Source organism: Macrotis lagotis, chromosome 1 (genome assembly GCF_037893015.1).
Source record: "Macrotis lagotis isolate mMagLag1 chromosome 1, bilby.v1.9.chrom.fasta, whole genome shotgun sequence".
In the NCBI taxonomy this organism is placed as follows: domain Eukaryota; kingdom Metazoa; phylum Chordata; class Mammalia; order Peramelemorphia; family Peramelidae; genus Macrotis; species Macrotis lagotis.
This window is the reverse complement of record NC_133658.1, coordinates 8,754,545-8,775,618: the sequence shown is the minus strand read 5'-3', so window position 1 is coordinate 8,775,618 and position 21,074 is coordinate 8,754,545. Positions and strand designations below refer to the sequence as shown.

The 21,074-nt window shown below is 35.2% G+C and overlaps 1 long non-coding RNA gene across 2 annotated transcripts in view; it reads left to right on the top strand.

Moving 5' to 3' along the window:
* LOC141512660 (uncharacterized) overlaps positions 1-17,164 on the top strand; it is a 31,690-nt gene extending 14,526 nt beyond the window's left edge. Inside the window, exons 3-4 of one of the 2 annotated variants that reach the window (XR_012475568.1) lie at positions 8,785-8,841; positions 16,861-17,164. This is a non-coding gene — a long non-coding RNA (uncharacterized LOC141512660). Of the gene's footprint in view, positions 1-8,784; positions 8,842-13,272; positions 13,626-16,860 lie in introns of those variants that run through there. The other variant, XR_012475561.1, reaches the window with a different exon arrangement.
* The last annotated feature ends 3,910 nt before the right edge of the window (positions 17,165-21,074 follow it).

Below are 21,074 nucleotides of genomic sequence, written 5' to 3'. Positions count from 1 at the left end.
TTTAACATAAGTACAAGAAAGTATTCATTTACTATTCATACATTTAATCTTGTTCATTTTTGCTGATCTTATTATTGTTTAACTGACATGTATCTGAATGTTCCAGTCAAATTTCAGATTATACTTTTATGACAATTTGTTAAAATAAAGACAAATCTATCCATACTATTTATTACATTAATGTGTTTAGAAATTCTCAAAGAAAAGAATAAAGTTAATCTTGTATCATTTATTCTTGACAAAGCCATGGTGACTGTGTGTGTGTGTGTGTGTGTGTGTGTGTGTGTGTGTGTGTCTTTGCTTCTTTTTCTAGATATTCACTCTTCATCTCTTTAGGAATCCATTCTAGCATATTTCCAAGAATGAAACCCTTTTTGTGTCCCTGAAGACTTTCTGTCTCTTGTAGATTCTTTATATTTTTCAAAATTGAACCTTATGTTTTCTATAGACCTGCATCATTTCTCCCAACTTCCAATGCTGTTCTAAGATTTGTTGGAATCTTATTCCTGTTCAGTGTGTTCATTACCTACCTTGCTTCCTGTCATCTGAATATTTGATGTTGAAGAAATCCTGTCTTGTCAAACAATGGATGCAATTTGGAATCACGGAACCCAGATTTAAATGCCTGATTTGCCACTTTCTCCATTAAAAGTTGGGTTAATCATTTCCCCTCTCTGAGTCTCAATTTTCCCATTTGTAAGGTTGGACTAGCTGATTTTTGTGTCACCTTCCTGCTTATAGTCAAAGATCCTTTACAAGCTTCCAGATCAGAAGCGGGGAACCCTTCTCTGCCAAGGACCATTTGGATATATACAGCATCATTCATCTGCTATATTTTGGCAAACATTTAATGAATTCACTTAGCACCTTGATTTAATGAATTTTGAGTCCCACCTTTGTATGCTGTGACAGCACTGGACCAAATGATTTTGCTGGCCTTTGACAGCCCGAGGGTTGGGTGGTCCAGGTCAATGTTCTAGATAGATCATTAGGTCAGTGTTTGGCTGACTGTCTGAAACCCAGCTGTCACTGAAGGGTTGGTCTGTTCTGCCAGTCAACAGGTATTATTGAGTGATGGTGAAATTCCTCAAACTAAGCCTAGTGATGTAAAGAAACTCTCTGAAATCATTGGAACTTATTATCTCTTCCTTCTAATTCCCATTTCTATACTATTCTCTCCTGTTCCTCTCCATTCTCTATCTACAATCTCACATTCTGCCATTGGAAATAACATTGTTGGCAGTGGGACCCAAACCCCCAGCCCCTCACCTGCCAAGGCTTTCTAAAACAGAGATCTTCAAGGAAAACAAGCTCTGTCTCATGAGAAAGGGATTCTAGGAACCAAAAAGTAGGGGTCAGGGGACCCTGAGGGGGAAAAAATTGTTCTGAAAATTCTCCACATAGAAAATTAACTTTTTCCTGCTTTTCCTATTGTTTTTGTTTTAATTTTATTTTTCCATTTACATCTATAGGTTTCAACATTCATTTTTGTAAGATTTTGAGTTCCCAATTTTTCTACCTCACTCCCTCCTCCCCAAAATAGAAAGGCATCTGAACTAGGTTCTACATGTACAGTCATGTTAAGCATAAATTCATATTAGTCATGGTGTGAAAGAAAAACCTGAATAAAAGAAAAAAGCAATAAGAAAAAAAATGAATTTTAGAAAGTAAAAACAGTTTGCTTTGTTCTATATTCAGATGCCATAGTTCTTTCTCTGTAGGTGGATGGCAGAAAAATGAATTTTTGAGACTGAAAACATTGGTTCTATCTATTCTTTGCTTTGGTCATGTCTGGAATGTATCACCTCTTCACTTGTGCCTTTCTTGGGGATCCCCCTCCAATTTCTAGTGTACTGTCTCTCAAATTGCCTTGCATTTATTTATTTATATTCATTCAATAACTTAAGTTTTACTGGTTTTATTAGCTAATATCTTTATGTATTTATTCACTTATATTTATTAATTTTTAGCTAGCTTTTATTAGCTAAATAATAATTTTACTTATGCATCTATAGAAATAATATTGTAAATGCTTTGATATTTTCACAAATCTATATAGCTATCATATCTTATTTATATATGATATATTAACTATATTTATAATACTATATTTATATACTATATGTATTCATATATTCTTATATTATTTTTATATTATATTTACTTATATTTATATATTATATTATTATATGTATGTATTATATTTACAATACTATATTTATATTTATAATGCTTATACTCCTGTTGGCTTTTCCCTTAGGATGCAAGCTTCTTATAGGTAGGGATTCTTTCATAATGTATACCTTTATTCTCTATTGTTAGCACATAATAAATTGCTATTGATTAATTGATGAATGGGTTGATTGAGGCATGGAGAGTTTTTGTTATTCATTCATTTCAGTCAAGATCAACTCTTTGTGACCCCATCTGAGGTTTCTTGTCAGAGATTTGTCTTTATTTTTCCAGCTCATTTCACAGAAAATGAACTGGGGCAATAGAGTGGCTTGCCCAGCTTTTGAATGTGTGAGACCAGATTTGAACTCAGGACGATGAGACTTCCTGGTTTCAGAGCCAATGTTTTGACCACTGAGTTATCTTGCTACCCATGGACAGTATCCATGCTAAAGGATTATTGTGAGAACCAGCTGAGCTGTGTGAATGCAGACAAGTCAGTAAACTTTCTGGGGCTCAGTCTTCCATTCTTTAAAATAGGAATATATTTTTCTAGCCACTTTTTTTTATCTTTTCATTTGGATTTACTGCTTAGTTCTGCCTTCTGAGGCCAAATAGAACAGGGTATAATTCTACTTCTAAAAAATGAATTTTTGAATAATGAACAGCATTTATTCTGCTTCCTGCCCATTCTCTTCTCTTGGATAAATATACCAATTTCTTCAAATGATCTTCCCATCACGTGGCCTTTTATGATCCTTTTTTGACCCTACTCTGAATGGTCTGGAGATGATCCACACCCTTCCTAAGCCATGTCCCAACTGAGTCCAATAATGTAGATGATGTCTGAGCAGGGCTGAGAAGAACAGTTATTTCAGCAAGGACTTTGAGTCAAAAAGCCAAGATAGACTCTGACAATACACTGGTATCAATGAGGTTAGCACTGGCAAGCCGTACCCTTCCGTCGACTTCATCTTCTACATCTGTGAGACAGGGAAGCTCCTCACTCAACTCTTGTCTTCAAAAGTTTGAAGGACAGCCTAGAAGAGAAAGGAAACCTTTTCTGCTTGGCTCCGAAAGGCAAGACTAGGATTTTGGGGAGCAGTCACAAGGAGACAGTTTTCCACAACATAAAACAACGTTGCTGAGAATTCGGGCTGTCTAACAGAGAAAGGGACTTCCCCAGGAGGGAGTGGGCTTTCCCCACTGGAGATCTCCCTTCTGGGGATCTTGGATGTCCATGAGAGACATTGGTCCAGGAGAGGGAGTTGAACTTGCTTTGTGCAGTTTTCAAGTGTACAAATTCCTTTATTATTCCAACCCCAAGAGCAGAGTGAAGTTGATTGTAATACCTAGCTTCCAAAGGTAACGAAAGAGCAAAGAAGATAATGTTTGTAAAGCAGTTTGCAGGATAGAATGTGCCTTATTACTATTATTATTATCGATGCTGTATTGTTATTTAATGTCATGCTGTTATTTTAATAATAATGAAGAATAACACACGCTAGGCTTAGCACTATATGATTGCTTCATTTGATCTTCACTATGCCTTTCTGGAGTAGGCGACCATTATTAGTATTATTATTAATTATTCCCATTTTATAGATGAGGAAACTGAGGCAAACAGAAGTTACGTGACAGCTTGTAAATGTCTGAAGCTGAATTTGAACTCTGGTCTTCCTGACCCCAGACCCTTCATTCTTTTCATTTATAGGAAGCTTTGTCCAACTCTAGGCCTTGAACCCTTGAAATCCCTTTTAATTTTATCACTCTATGATATAAAAGAGTTATGATAAATAGTAATAACAGTTTTACCTACCTTCTGTTTTTTTGAAATAAAAATAGCTTCAGGGAAAAATACAGTAGACAATTGATTAGTCAAGATAGGGACCCTACATAGGCCTTCACATCACAAAGAGTACAATTGTACCAGTTGTCACCAATCATCTCCATATCTCTTTGATCTAATTTTACTCATTTTTGATGGCCTAAACTCATGTCCCCATTATTCATAATGAATAGTGGCTATTTGGAAAAATATTCCGGTTTTAAAGGCTCTAAAGCTGAATTGTAACCTATAAATCTCTCTACTGGAGCAGTAACTTCGATGAAAGATAAGTTTCTCTTTACTGGCCTCATTCTGCTGTCAAACACCCGAGGACCTACATTTCAGTCGGTATATTTTATCTTTTCAAATTAAACCCTCCTGTAGTGAACCAGATAAAAATGATTTAAGTAGTTGGATAAATATGATTTTACCTAAGTTTTCTGGGTTACATTTTATTCAAATAAATGTTCTTCTGAATCTGTATTTTTATTTTTATTCCAAGGGTTGTGTCCTACCATTGAGGAATGAACATTACCCAAAGTAAAAAACAATGAGCAGGAATTGTTATATTATTCCTATAAACGACAATGCCCTCCCTGCATGAATGTGGACATAGCTTGTAGGAAGCCAGTCAAGGGCAGAGCTGGATAAGTTGCCATAGACTGAAAGGCCAGGAGCATGGCACTAAGTGTTGCTTTGGCTCCTCATTAGGTCTCAACTGAGTTTCAATTTCCTCTTTTACAAAAGAACACAGTTGAATTAGATGGAATCTACAATTCTTTCCAGTTCTGTAGGTCTCTGTTCTCTATCTTCATTGAAGATAGTCCATTTTTTTCTTAGTCCATCACATACACATAACATTTATATACTGCGGGAATCTAGGAAACTCTCCTAAATTCCAGTTCTCTAAGTGTGCTTCAAGGGAAACTGCCAGAATCTTTTCTTCTCTCAGGAAAGAAGAAATGGGACAAAAGATTTAGACTTGCTATAATTGGAAGGGGGGAACCAAACACCATAACCTTTCCTCAACAGCTTCCTCAAAGGTAGTAAGTCTCCCCTTCACGAAGTTCTCCATGCAATATGTGAATGACAACTTGTCTGGAAAGTCAGTGTAGAATATTAGAAAATTTGGGGGTAGCTAGGTGCCTCAGTGGATAGAGCATGGGCCCTGGAGTCAGGAGGACCTGAGTTCAAATCCTGCCTCAGACAGTTCATAATGACCTAGCCGTGTGGCCTTAGGCAAGCCACTTAACCCCACTGCCTTGCAAAAACCTAAAATAAAAAAGAATATTAGAAAATTTGGCTCAAAGTTTATTTGGCAGTAGAGACCTCCACTATGATAATTAGATTTGTGGGATCATAGTAAGTCTCTACATTTCTTTACTGTCCTTGTTTTAAACTAAGCATTATATTTGACACAGCTATCTGGTATGCTTATTGAGTTGAAGTAACCTAAAACCTCCAAGATACAAATAAAACCCATCGACCAAGGGCCTACGATGTTTCAGACATTGTGACAAATATTAGGGATAGGAAAAAAAAAAGCAAAAAAAACCCAAAAACAGTTACTTGTGACTAGTAGGTTTATGTTCTCCTTGGAGGAGACATCAATCATAGAAATAAATATCTCAGTTACTCATCATTGCAGTAGAAATGGGCAATCATTTCACCTTCCAAAACTGCGATTTTCTCATATGTAAAATGAATAATTGGCTCTCAACTCTTATGATTGCTAGTCAATTTGAATCTATGTTATGATTCATTAACTGTTATTTGGTAAGTCTTACAGTCTCATATTCCATATTTATTAAATGGGAATAGTTGTTCCTCAGATAAATATAAGAGCAAAATCCTTTGTTGAACTTAGAGTGTAATTGGAATGAGAGGTATTATTAGGTGAAGAATGATCCCAAAGCTGTCACTAGGTGCTGGGTTTGTCAAATTCAAATTGGTTTATTTTCAGAAAGACTCTATTGAATAGCTAAAATCCAGAAATGGAATCAAAGGGCCCTGCATGGACAACATTCACCTAAATTGAAACATATTTCAAAAGAAGCATCAGAAGCTTAGATATGAGGACTTATGTATAGGAATCTTGTTAATGGCAACTCAGGAAAAGATGATCATCACCCCAAGAAATCATGGTAAGGTAATTAAAGAGTCTAGACATATGGATTAATTCAGAATCTATGTGAAAATGATAATAAGCTTGTCTATATGTTACTGTTGCAACAATTTGACACCTACTGAGTCCCTAAAAAGGTACAATCTTTCATGACCAGAATTACAGACTTAGAAATTCATTGAATTGTATAAATTATCAGAATATAAGTCTTTGTTGTACATTGTATTTCCTAGTTAGTGTAATTATACTCTTTGTGATGTGAAGGTCTATGTAGGGTCCCTATCTCTACTAACTAACTATCTACTGTATTTTTCCCCTTGAAGTTGTATTTCCTAGTTCTGTGCAAATAAACTATATTAGAAACCAAACATTTTATTATATAATATTTTGACCCATGGTCACTTGCACATTACATGGATCCAAAAAATATTTAAAAATATTTTTAAAAAGTAGGTAATTCTTTATTTAAAAAAAAAAAACTTTCCAGCAGCAATAAATAGAAAGAATATGGACACAGAGCACTGCACCTAGAATATCTCAGGACTATCTGAGTTCAAATCCAGTTTCAGAAAAATAGGAGGTGTGTAACCCTGGGCAAGTCATTTAATCTTTGCCTCTATTTCCTGAACTATAAAATAGGGATAATAACAGATCTTCCTTGAAGGGTTGTTGTGAGGATCTAATGAGATAATAAAATTCTATTCCCTTCCTCCTTCCAATAGGAGGCTATTCAAATTCAATGATCAAGTGATGCTTTTATGCTAACAATTTCTTAAAATGAATAATAAAAATAGAGTAATTATTCTTTAAGAATGAAAACATTGAGATTTGGGGAGCTCTGAATATTTTTCTTCTTTTATCTTAGAAAATCTATTTTTGATTTCCAGCATTAAAATAATTTAATTCAATTCATTTCAGTTTTTTACTTGAGTGCTTAGTTGTTGTCCTTCATTCTCAGAAAGGGCCAAAATGCCATCATTTTATTGGAGTAAAGGTATGATGTGTCCAATGGTGGCTGATCAGACCAAGACTGGAAGACTTAACCAAGAGTTGCACAGAAAGAATCATCAGTTTTTGGAGTGAAGATTGTCTAAAATTTACACTTTTGAACATTTTTTCTTTTGAGTTACTGCAATTCTTGTGTAGTTTCTGGATCACAATCCCTTCTTTGATGTGACTAGGTGAGGATGGGCTGTTTGACACCAGCGTCTCCCATGTCACAAAGCCATTTCTGAAATCACAATGACTCTTAGGTAGATGACCATCTTTTTTTGTTGTTATTCTGCAAGGCAAATGGGGTGAAGTGGCTCGCCCAAGGTCACACAACGAGGTCATTAGTAAGTGTCTGAGACCGGATTTGAACCCAGGTCCTCCTGACTCCAGGGCCCGTGCTTTATCCACTGCGCCACCTAGCCATCCGGATGACCATCTTTCAAGTGAAGGATCAGTCCTCCAATAAAGGGGAGGACTCTGGAAAGAATCTTTTTAGCAAAGATTAATAGAGAAATAATCCCTCTCCCTCCCTTCTCCCACACACATCCTGTGATTGTCACAGAATAACATTTCCTTTATGTTTAGAGAGACAGACAAGGGAAATATCCTTCAAAGTTTCGGTCAACTTTTGTATAAACAATGGACCTCCCATTTCTAAATATCAGCTGGAATAGACTCTGTAGAGACACTTTGTCATATGAGCAGAGCCAAATATCATTATCTCTTTTTCAGTTAAAAGTTTGGTTAGGGGCAGCTAGGTGGCAATGGATAGAGCACCGGTCCTGGAGTCAGGAGGACCAGAGTTCAAATCCGACCTCAGACACTTAAGAATTACCTAGCTGTGTGAACTTGGGTGAGTCACTTTAGCCCCATTGCCTTGCAAAAAGAAAAAAAAAAGTTTGGTTAGAGAAGGAATTACCTTTAATCTGTGGTAATTAGTCAAATGGTAGATTATAGTTTATTGAAAACACTATGGAAGTGTTCAGCCCATCATTCCAGTTATTATCATTTATCAATTTGGTTCCATTAGTATTGAATAGTTGAGAATTCACTGTATGTCTGACTCATAAATAGCCTTCAGGCATCATAAAAGTGCTTTAGAGTGTTACTATCAGTGTTAAACTGAATTTCCATCTGTCTTCCTACTGAGTCAAGAAGCCTGCATCTTTCTAAGTTTTGTTTGCATTTTACTTTTGATGGAATGAAATATTGTCTTCTTAAAGATGGGTGCACTATCCTGTTGGTAAACCGTGTGGAGATCTCATTTTTCACTTAGTAGCATTCAGTTATTTTGATCAAACCAATCTCGAGGTTAGTGAGTGTTCTGACCCAGATCAGCAAATGCAGTGCTATACTTAATATGTCTGAAAGCTTCCCACACTTTTTCTGCTCCATTGTTGTCAACCCTGTATTGACTCAACATTCCCTTCAAACTTCATGCTTGGAGAAGTCTTTAATCTGTTGACATTAAATCTTCTGATAGCATCTTGCCTTGGAGCCACTGTTTTTGCTGAATGTTAATGTTTAGTTTAGGGAGGATAAGTCTATAGTCAGTCATCACTCTGTCTTCTTCACTCACATCCAATTTGTCTTTTCTCACAATGACAGTATATCCAATGCCAATGTTTGCTCTGAAGGTGTATTCATGAACTTTTATTCCATTTAGATAAACAGAAGATGGTGGTGTTGATGGGAAGGTCATGAGAGGCACAAGTCTTCAATAGTAAGTGCTCATTGCTATTGCTATTTCTGACTCCTTTTCTCCTGATTCCTGCCTTGTCTGGTAGATTGTACCTGCTCTTGCATCAAAGTCATCCAGAATTATAAGCTTGTCCTCTTTTGGTTCATAGATGGTGAGGGTCTCCAGAACTTTCTAACATTGTTCTCTGACCTCTCTAGGTTTCACCATGGTTGGAGCACATGCATTGATGATGTATGGTGCATTCCTGCAAGTGCAATCTCATTGTTATGAGTCAGTTCACTCCTTTTGGGAGACATATAAGCTTGCTGACTAAATTAATTTTTTTTTACACATTTCTAAGGCAGCCTCACAGAGCTCCCCTTCATTGCTGTCACTCCAGAAAAATCCAGATCCAACTTCAGCAAACTCATTTTCCTTTGTCAGCACTCTTTCATTCTTGGCTGTATTTGGATGTCTTATCTACTGAGATCTCTTGCAACAAGAGCTATTCATCTTTCAGGTCTACTGGATTTTGTGTTGTCTCTAATTGTACATACATTCAATATAATGATGTGAGTAGAATCAACTTTGCAGAAGTTTCTGAGTATGTCTATCATGAATATGGTTCTATGCTTGGCTAATTGAAATATATTTTAATCATTATTCAGTATTAGTGATCTGTCTTTTATTTGATCATTTGATCCTTTTCTTAGGGAGTCATTAAATTCTAATCTGTATATTATAGCTAGGGTCCAAACAGTGAGGGTAATGAATCCCATGAAGTGGTCATATGTATTCAAATTCCCTTAGAAGCTAAGCTTATATACACTAAAATCATGATTTCTAACCCAATGGAAATATAGTTTTAGTACAGATGGTGGGTAGATTGTCAGACCTGAAGTCAGGAAAACTCATCTTTAAAAATGGCCTCAGATGCTAGCTATGTGACCTAGGCAAGTCACTTAAACTTATTTGCCTCAATTTCTTCATCTGTAAAATGAGGTAGGAGAAGGCTACAATAAACTACTTCAGTATCTCTGCCTAGAAATCTTCAAATGGTGGGGGCAATAGAGAGTTGGGCATTCCTAAAATGAATGAACAACCAAATTCTCACTACTTGGGACCTGGCTATATTTATGTATACACATTTATTTTACTTACTCCTATTGCAGCAAGCTTATAGAGGGCCAGGACCCATATTATATCTCTTTTACCTAGTATCCAGGCCTGATCCTTTCCACATGTTCAATCAGTATTTGTAAAGTAACTATAAAATGTGTCTGACATTGCACCTTTAGGCACTGGGGACATAAGTACAAAGAATACATCACAGTATTAACAAAAATTCCTGATGTCTATTTTTGAATCTAAATTTTCCAATCCTGCCTCCAATAGCATCTGCCATATCTTTTTTTTTCCTTTTCTTTATTCATATCAACATCTCAGTTCAGGTCCTCATTGCTTCTTACATGGATTATGACAATTGTTCCCTAATTTGTCTTCCTATCTCCAATGTCTCCCCTCTCCTGTTCATATCCCTAACTTTTGTCCAATTGAGCTTTTTTTTTTTCAGGAAAAATATTCTGATCTTGTCACTTTCCAGTTCTAGCAGCACCATTGACTTCCTGTTTCTTCAATGAGAGAATACAAGTTTCTATTTTTTTTATTATTTAAAGCATTTCAAAATATAACTGGAAAATTCTCTTATTAGACATTTGCCATTAACAATTTTGATGAACAATCAAGTTCAAACTCGTGTACTTAGCATTCCTCAGGAAAAAAGCCAAACCCTAAATTTCTACTATTAATGGTTTTTAGAAGTGGTTCTCCACATCTAGAATGCTCTCCCTCCTCAGTTTAATATCTTGCCTATCTGAAGCCCCTCATTCTGCTTTTGAAGTCTTACCCATCACTCTAATTATTCATACTTTTCCTTGAAATTATTTTTTATTTACACTCCATATTTTGCATTATCTACACATGCACGTTGTATTCTTCCAATTGAATTAAAGATCCTTTAGGGAGGCTTAGTGTCCCTTGGGCTTAAACAGCAGCTAGGACATGATAGTATGAAGATAATATGTTTTAATGTATGTTTATTGAATTGAAAACAAAATTTTACCTTTCATTTGAGCTCCTTGGCTAATTCAGGAATGATTCGTTGTTAAAATATTCTCTTTTGTCTCTGTTCATGACTTTTTTCCCCACATGATCCAAGTTCCAGTATATTTAGGGCACAAAGAAGATATTAAAGAAATCTTGTATCAGTTGTGCAATTTTCCCCTTATTCTCCGATCATCTTCAGAACTGTCATCCATTTTTTTGTTCAGCTCAAGTCCATTCAACAAATAAATATTTTGGGATGGGAAAGCACTTCTGGCTGGAAAGGTTTAATGTAATATGTCAGCAATGAACTAGGACCTTTAAAAGGAGTAGGGATTTATTAGAATGAAAAGGAAGTCATTAAAGAAAGACATCATTAGAACAAGTATGGGGACTGTTGTGAACTAATGTACAAAGGTCTAAAAGAAAAGAAATGCTTCTGGAAATGGAGAGAATTCTAGTTTGGCATGTCAGTAGGGAAAACTAATTTTAGATGAAATGTCAATGAGCTTTTCAGAGAGAATTTTATATGATTTGGACAAGGTAAAGGCTAGAAGGCCTGCCCGAAATATCATCTGGTTCAACTACCTCATTTTATTGGAGAGAGAAAAAGTAAGGGAAGTTCCTTAGCAAAGTAATATATTTAATGATTAAACCAACCAAGGACCCAGGACTTTTAAGTTATTACCTGGTGCTCTTGTTTAAATATGTCCAATCTCTAATGATGAAAATAGAGTTAATATTGATATAATGGTTAAAGAAAGGGCTGTTTCTGTAATTTCAACACTATTGGGAACTTCTATCTGAGGAAATCCCCTCTACTAATCCAGGTTGGCACCCACTGTTCAACTTCTAATCTTTTTTGTTATTGTTGCTTGCAAGGCAATAGGGTTAAGTGACTTGCCCGAGGTCACACAACTAGGTAATTATTAAGTATCTGAGGCTGGATTTGAACTCAGGTCCTCCTAAATCCAGGGTAGGTGCTCTATCTACTGTGCCACCTAGCTAATCCTTCAACTTTTAATCTTAATGAGATAATGTAGAACATTGTGAGGTTAACCACGTTCCTTCAGTCACATATCCATTATGGACATGGAGACCATCTCTAATCTAAGGCTACCTGCCATGTCAACCCTCCTACTGATAAGATCATTTTAAAATATTTAGTGTTTTAAGATGAGCAAAGTGCTAGAAAAGGAAAAAAAAAACTTAATTAACCATCAAACTCTGAATGCAAATAGTTTGAATTTATATATAAGCTGGAGGGTTGGCAGAATGGAATAGAATGTAGAGTCCAGGAATACATTATTTATTTTAAAAAATCTATCTTGAAATGAATATTCATAAAGAAATGATAAGAAACTAAAATATTACAAAGTAAAGGAAGAAAAAATGGACATAAATGATCAGACAAAGGAATAGTAAAATTTAAATATAGTTAGAAGAGATAACAAGAAAAAATATACTATAGAAAATGAAAAATTGCAAAATATATGTATATATTTGTGTTAAAAATAAATTGAAGAGGAAGAAGAAATAAATATCAGCATAATATTACTTAATATGCAGCATTTCATACTTAGACAAATAAACAAAAATAAATATATAAAGATCTTAATAGAATTTTGGAAAACTTACATGTGATAGAACCTTGGTGATTAGTGAATGCGATAATAAACAGAATGCTAAGATATCTGCTTTGCAGATATTTTCTTTAATGATTCATTTTTAAAATTTTAAATAAATACCAAATGTAAGAAAAATAATTTGACATATGCCTGACAGAGCAAAAGGGAAAATTGAAAAATTTGAAATAATAAATTTCTATTTCAAGAAAACTTTTTTAATAAATATCATACATTATGCTAAAAATAGTCATACTTTACCTTATACTTTTCTTAGAAATCAAAAGTCAAATTTTCTTTTGTTCTGACCTTTTCTGCAACATACTGTAACAAAATCCTAAAATCCTGGCAATTCATTGAATGTCTTTTTTTTTTTTTTACTTAGCATGATGATTAATTTGGCTGAATATGTTATTTTCAGCTTCATCCCCAGTTCTATCAGAGGTCCAAGATTGTGCTCTTTTAATATAGCCACTATTAGATCTTGTATAATTTGAATTGTGGCACCACCAGGATTTTAATCTTATTGCTAATGATGTTTTCGCCTTAATTTGGGGATTTCAGAATTTGGCTATGACATTTCTGTAAGTTTGTCTCCTAGGATCTCTTTCAGATGGTTATTGGTGAATTTCTTCCTGTTTCTACATTTCCCCTCCTGTTCTAACTCTTCAGAAACAAGATATTTTTTTAAAAATAATATTCAAGTAGTTGAATTATTCTTATGGTTTCTTAATCTCTTTTCCAGATCTTGTTTTTCTTATGAGAAGTTTCTTGCTCCCTGAGAACCCTCCAGGGACTACAACCTTCAGGACTCCCCTCTGGTGTGGAACTGAAACTAGAAACTCAATTAACCTCTACGTGTCCACAGCTAACAGAATCCTTGGGCCAGGTTCCTTCTCACCAGAACAGGTCTTGGAGCCAAAGCTGGTTGGGTCTCCGTTGTCAGAAGAGCTTCCCTCCCTCTTTCTCCTTCAGAAGTGAAAGTTCCTGTGACTGAGGCTGAGACCACCTCCCAATGGGGCTGCCCCAAGCCTTGGCACTTTGTTTTTCTGGAGAGCTCACCTGGAGGTGTTAACACTTAACATGGAATGAACCTCAGTTCAGAATCTTCTCTGATTCTTTCTGGAGGACCAGTGGTCTGCCCCAGCTTTTGTTTATTTTTGTTGTCCTCCATTAACCTTGAGGTGCTTTTTTTGTTTTTGTTGAGAAAATTTGAAGAACTTGGACATTTCTGACCTACTCCAATATCTTCCTAAAATATTTTCCAGAACACCTTTTTAAAAATGATCACACTTTAATGCAGAAAAGATGGAGAATATTCCATTTTTATGATAAAAGCAACCAAAAGAAACACAATCACTAAGGATAATTTAAAGAAAATGGTTGTAAGAAAATTGATACCAATTTTACAATCTTAAAGAATTAAGAATGGGGGGTAACTAGGTGGCACAGAAGATGTATCACTGACCCTGGAGTCAGGAGGACCTGAGTTCAAATTAAGCCTCAGACACTCAATAATTGCCTAGTTTTGTGACCTTGGGCAAGTCACTTACCCCCATTACCTTAAAGAAATAAAATTTTAAAAAAATTAAAAAAGAATTAAAGAATAACCAAGGAAAGAATTAAAGAAAAAAATATATAACAATTGCAATACATAACAATGGATGATGTAGCAAAAATAAAATTTAAAGGAAACAGCTTAACTTCAGAAATTTTTGGCAATAAAAGACAAAAACTAGTGATCAATTAATTTAAAATCAATCTATAAAAGCAGTTGAAAATGTAAAAGCTGAAATGGCAGCTAGGTGGTGCTGTGGATAAAACATTGACCTTTGAGTCAGGAGGACAGAAGTTCGAAACCGTCTCAGACACTTGCCACTTACTAGCTGTGTGACCTCAGGCAAGTCACTTCACCCTGATTGCCTCACATCCAGGGCTATCTCCAGTCATCCTGACCCATGATTCTGGAGGAGAAAGTGAGGCCAGTGACTTAGGACAGCCTTCCTCACTAAAATCCAATACATTTACTTATCATGGCATCACCTCTCTGATGTCATGGTCTTTAAGAATGAAGGACAAACATCTAAAAGCTAAAAAAGTAAAAACAAAATGACCAATAATAGTATATAATTCAATTATAGAATAAAACTGGAAGGTATCTTTTGAAAATGCTAAAAAATAGGGAAAACAACACATTTGATGAAGAAAATAGAGAAAACATGATCTAAAATGAATAAATGAATCTAAAATTAAATTAAAAAACATTGTTAGAAATTATTTACCAATTTTGTGCCAACAAAACTGCTAACTTAAAAGGAGTACTTAGAAAATTACAGAATATCTTTATTAATAGAACAAGAAATCCTTATTTAAACAATCTTATTAATATGTGAAATTGAACATCACAAATGAATTCTCAAGGAAACATAGCCCTATGGTTGATAGATTTACATATGAATTCTACTAAATTTTCAGAGAATAATTTTCTCTAATATTGTATAAATGCTTCAAAAAATGGAGAAGAGCTGCATGGAATTCATTTTTAGGAAACAAATATGAACCTGGTACTTAAACTGCATAGAGATACAGTGGAGGAAGATAATTTTGGGAAAATGATATTTATGAATTTTTTTGGAAAAAATAAAACTTTAGTTTTATGAAAATATATTTAAAAGATTATCCAATCTGATTAAATTGGTACTATTCTAAGAATGGAGAACCTATTCAATATTAGGAAAATTATAATTTTGGTAAACCAAGTTAATAAAACTATCACAATAACAATTATGTTAAAGAATGCCAAAAAGGATTTTGACAAAATACTATTTTATGTTTAAATAACATAAAAGGCATAAGAACTGAGGGACGTTTCTTTGAGGTCAATAACTATCAAAAATCCAGAACCAGAATTTTATGTGGTTCTTGTTCTTCCTTATTGAAGAAGACCAAAATGACATCACTATGTTCGAAAGAAATTACACTGTGTCCGACTGCGGCTGACCAGACCAATAGGAGCTCAAAATGCTCTGGCACAGATTGGGCACGAATAGTCCAGGTGAACACTTGGGTTGGGAATTCTAAACTTATGTGTGTCATGCTTCCTTTGAATTGGCATGCCATGCTGGCATGCTGGGGTGGGGGGGATGTGTTCCAGTATCTCTCATTTTATATTAAGAGGGAAACAAAAGAGAATAGTAATACCACTGATTACTAAGGATCATTAATATCTATAATAGGAAGAAGATCTTAAAAAAGAAAGCCCATTCAAAATAACTTGAGATTGTTAAAATTCTGTGTCTTGGATTCAACTTTCAAAGCCTACAGAGGACTTTATAAGAAAAAAATCCAGAAAAAAGACTTTTTATTCATATAAAGGAAGACATAAATAATTATAGTTATGAATCATTACCAATTATAGATATTAATGATCATTATTGGGTCATGACAATATACCGCTAATTATGATACTGTTCAAATAACTTCATGAATTCAGTACCATGCCAATCAAAAAAATAAGTTGCTATTTTGTAGATTTGCACCAATCAATTTTCCTGCAAAACCAAAAGGTCAAAAATCTCAAAGGAAATGGTGGGGAAATAGTATATAATGAATGTGGTCTAGCTTTATCACATCCAAAAATATATTTTAAAGCAAAAATGATCAAAATTGTTTGGTGCTTATTTGAAATGAAAAAGTTATAACTTAGAACCATGGCACAGGAATAATTATTCCTGCATAGAAGTATAGAATTACCTTATTCCAAGGACAGAAGGAATTAGGGAAAGGAGTCCCACTTTATTGGGGGGTGAGAATCAGGAAAGTTTCTGGAAGTATTGGAAAGCAATCTGTAAGAAGTTAAGTCTATACCAACCATTTATCCCCATATGTTACCATAAACTTTAAATTCATATGTGATTTAAATATTAAAAAGATCATACCATTTTTTAAAAATAGAGACAAAAGATGAATAACCCTTTTGTGACTATAACTGAGAAGAATTCTTATGAGAATGTCATAAAATAGCTAATGGAATTATTTTATATAACATTAACACTTTTGCACTATATAATAAATGTGAAAGGAAATAATCAATCGAACTTTTTGATGATTAAAATATAACAAAGATGAATTATATATATGTATTTCTATAAATAGATTATATATATATATATAAATCACACTGACACACATATATCATATACACATGTATATATGGGCTATAAGAATAAAAATTATCCAATAAAATTGTCTCTATCCCAAAGAAATCATAAAATATAGGAAAAGTCTCACATGCTCCAAAATATTGACAGCAGTTGTTTTTGTTGTGGCAAAGAATTGGAAATTTAGGAGATGCCCATCCATCAGGGACTGGCTGAAGAAGTTATAGTGGATGAATGATACGGAGTACTCTTGAGTGGCTGGACTTTGGAGTAGCATGGAAAGACTCCATGACCCGAAGCAGTAGAACCAAGAAAATATTGTCCGCATTAACAACAACTCTGTGAGATGATCAGCTGGGCTAGTGGCAGCTCGTCTCGGCAGTTCAGGAATCTAGAATCATCCTGGGAGACCTGCTATGGACAGCCAGAAGGCAAAACAAACAACCAAAAACCATGGAGTCTGGATGCAGAACAAAATATACCGTGTTCAGTGTTTTAGAAACTTGATTTATGTTTTCCTTTCTTTCTCCCCCCCAAGTTAGTTCTAATTCTTCTTTCACAACATGACTAATATGTAAATATGTTAAACACAAATGAATATGTTCAACTTTTACCAGACAGTTTCGCCATCACGGAGAGGAGGGAGGGAAAGGAAGGTGTTGGGGAAAAGAAAACATTTAGAACTCATGAATTTACAAATGAACGAATGTTGAAAAGCTACCATTGCGTGTAATTGGAAAAATAAAATACTGTTTCAATTAAAAACAAAGACTAAGAACTAGCCCAATAGATAAGTAGCCAAAATATAGCCCGTTCATAACATCTGAACAACCATAAAAATGCTCAGCATAACTAATAATGAAATTATGCAAATCAAAGCAAGTTTCGGGATCCTCCTCAGAGTAAACAAATTGGCAAGAAGGTAAAAGAGGAACATTTAAATTGTGTGAAATATTTTTTTTAAGGTTTTTGCAAGGCAATGGGGTTAAGTAGCTTGCCCAAGGCCACACAGCTAGGTAAGTATTAAGTGTCTGAGGTCAAATTTGAACTCAGGTCCTCCTGACTCCAGGGCTGGTGCTCTATCCACTGTGCCACCTAACTGCCCCTGTTTGAAACATTTAAAGAAGACAGGGATGCCAGGGAACCATTGGTTGAGTTGAAAATTGATTCTACTATTTAATAAAATAAAGTAGAACTTTATTCCTATGTCACCTCCTTTTGGCTCAGTGCTATTACTATGCATTTACCCACAAGGAGATCAAGAAAATAGGAAGAGTATATAAGGAGACAGAGTATCCATAAATAGAAAACAAGAAGGCCCTTCTCCTGGGGAATGACTGATCTAATTCTAAGATAAGAATAGAATAGAATTTTATTGTGCTTTGATTTATTATGGATGTAGAGAAACATCAGAAACATTCATGTAGAGTAAAATGAACAGAACCATTTAGATGAAGGCCACCGTAGGAATATGCAAAGAAACAACTTGGAAAAAGTCTCACCAAAACAGTGACCTATCCCGACTTTGAATGACTTCGAACATACCACCCTCCCCCGCCATCGCTCCCCAAAGAGCTAACAGATAAGAGATGAGAAATCAAAAATGCCGAGGAGTTGATTTGTTTTGCTTGACTATGTACATTTTGATACAAAGGAAATATTCTGAAGGAAGTGGGAGAATAGAGATGGTGAAAAGCCCAAATAAATATTTTTTTAAAATGCATTAAGAAAAAGACATATAAAGGGGGACACAAAAAGAGCAATTTTGGAGAGAAGGGAGGGAGGGAGGAATGGGGAAGGGACCTGGATAACTTCTCTTAAGGGTCTGGCCAAAGCGTGGGCCTCATTTTGCCAGAAAAATATCAAGCTGGTAACCTCACCCTCAACACCAGATATTTTAGGAAAGTTATAAAGGTAAATGGTGAAAATGGATAGGAAGGATATATTAAAATTTATTGATAAAACCTCATAGAAAATTAGAAGACATAAACTTTAGCTCTGCTCATTTTTGAGCCTCAGTTTCCCCTTTTCTGAGATGGAAATAAACACCACCACTGTGTTAAGTGATTTTCAAATATAATTTCATTTAATCTAGGCACTAATATTTGGGGGGAGGTGCTATCATTATTATCCCCAGATAAAGAAACAGAGGCAGGCAGTGGTTAAGTGACTTGCCCAGGATCACACACCTAGAATATGTCTGAAACTGGACTTTAATTCAGATCTTCCTGTCTCCAGTCCTAGCATTCTAGTATTCTCCCTATTAAATGATGTTGGAGTTTTTTTTTTGTTGTTGTTTTTTTTAACAATGAAGAAACCAGAGCCTAAAAAGGGTAAATATGAGATTCGGAAGCTCCCATATCTTTTTACTAAAAGTCTCTTCTAAAAGGGTCTTCTCCTCCCAAATTAATTGCTGTTGTCTTTCTTCTTTTTTTCTTCTTCTTTTCTTAATCATTTTATTCCTCTTCTTCTTTCTTCTTTTATTTATTTATTTATTTGTTTGTCTATTTACTTATTTATTTTGAGTAGGTAAAAGAGACCATTTTTTTTGTCTCATTTTCTTTTCCAGCCTTAATCACTGAATGGGTATTGACTCAGCAAAACTGAGATACGGAAAAGGGCTTAACTTCAACAGACCAAGGTCTCCCACTGCATCCAGGACCATCTCTAATTATCCTGATCTTTGTCTTGCCACTGCCTCAATGTGGAGAGAATGAGGCTGGTGACGTGGCATTGCCTTGCCTCAGTTAAATCAAATTCACTTACATGTCAAGACATCATCTTCTTGATGTCACTGATCCTCTTCAAGAATGAATGTCAACCGGGGTGGCTAGGTGGTGCAGTGGATAGAGCACAGGCCCTGGAGTCAGGAGCACCTGAGTTCAAATCCAGCCTCAGACACTTAATAATTAGCTAGTTCTGTGGCCTTGGGCAAGCCACTTAACCCCATTGCCTTGCAAAAAAACCAAAACAAAAAAAAAATGAAGGACAACCACCTAAAAGTCTCTGCAAGTCCTAAGTGCAGCTCAGTGGTGTCATAATACATGGCACACCTGGCCTGGAGTCAGGAAGACTCATTTTCCTAAATTAAATCTGGCTTCAGATACTTAGTAGTTGTGTGACCCTGGGAAAGTCACTTCACCCTATTTAGCTCATTTTCCTCATCTGTAAAATTATTTGGAGAAAGAAATGGGAAACCAGTTCAGTAAAAAGGCCAACAAAACCCCAAAGGGGTCGAGAAGAATTGGGCTCTGACTAATTCAGTGTTCTCACTATTAAATTCACCCTCTTATGCAACAAACACTGATCTGAGATATTTTGATTTGAGATAATTGATTTGAGATAATTTGGGATAATTTGAGATAATCGATAATTTTGATTTGAGATAATAAAACACCGATTTGAGATAATTTCCAGGGAAATTCTGAACATGAAAGACATTAGTGGGGATCCTCAGAAAATCACAGTATCATAGAGACCTTGAAAGATCTCAGGGGCCATCTGGACCAACTCTTTTATTAATAGATGAGGAAACTGAAACCTCAAGATGGCAGAAGTTTCTTCCTAGATCCCACATCTCCAAAAAGCTAAACTTTTCATTTGATAGTTCAATTAAGAATAAACAAGTGAACAATGCGTGCAGTCTTGTATCTGACTCTATCTTAGTGAAGACAAAAGCAAATTTACCAGATGAATGGGCTCAGTTCTTTTCTGTAATCTCTGGCATATTAGAAACAGAGAACGTGGCCATGGGAAAATGTTGCTTTTTAAATTATTTTTTAGAATTATCATTGTGAGTCCTGTTTCTACCAGAGCTATAAATTAAAATGATAATATTTTCCATGGGGAGTCCAAAGCCATTTTCTCAGAAACCCCCTTGGTTTCAATCTGTGTTTAAAAATTATACCTAATCAAGGCAGACAAGAGGAGAAAACATTTATCAATAATAAACCAGGGGATAAATTCCACAAAATGCTCAAAGTCAAATGGCAAAGATGTAATTACTAATACTAAGGCTGGGAGAGAAGGGACTCCAGTCCAGCTGGAAGGAGCTAATAGATAAGGCTGTTACATGTTACTTTCCATAGGCAGGAGACTATAAATTCAAGAAAAGAAAGGCTTCTTTGAAAAATTATGGCCTTTTGCTAAGGTTAGCAAAAGGTTTAAAATTTAGAAACTATAAATCCATGGAAAGGCAGAATGAGGTTCCCCACTGATGACTGGTTTTTACTATCTCAGTGAATGTGCCAACCTTTGGATCTGGAAACTAAGAAATCATTGGTATTTTTTTGGAAAACATAGTTTTGATGGAATGATGAGGTTGGAAGTCTGATTGTAAGGATTTAAGAAGAGAGAGAGAGAGAGAGAGAGAGAGAGAGAGAGAGAG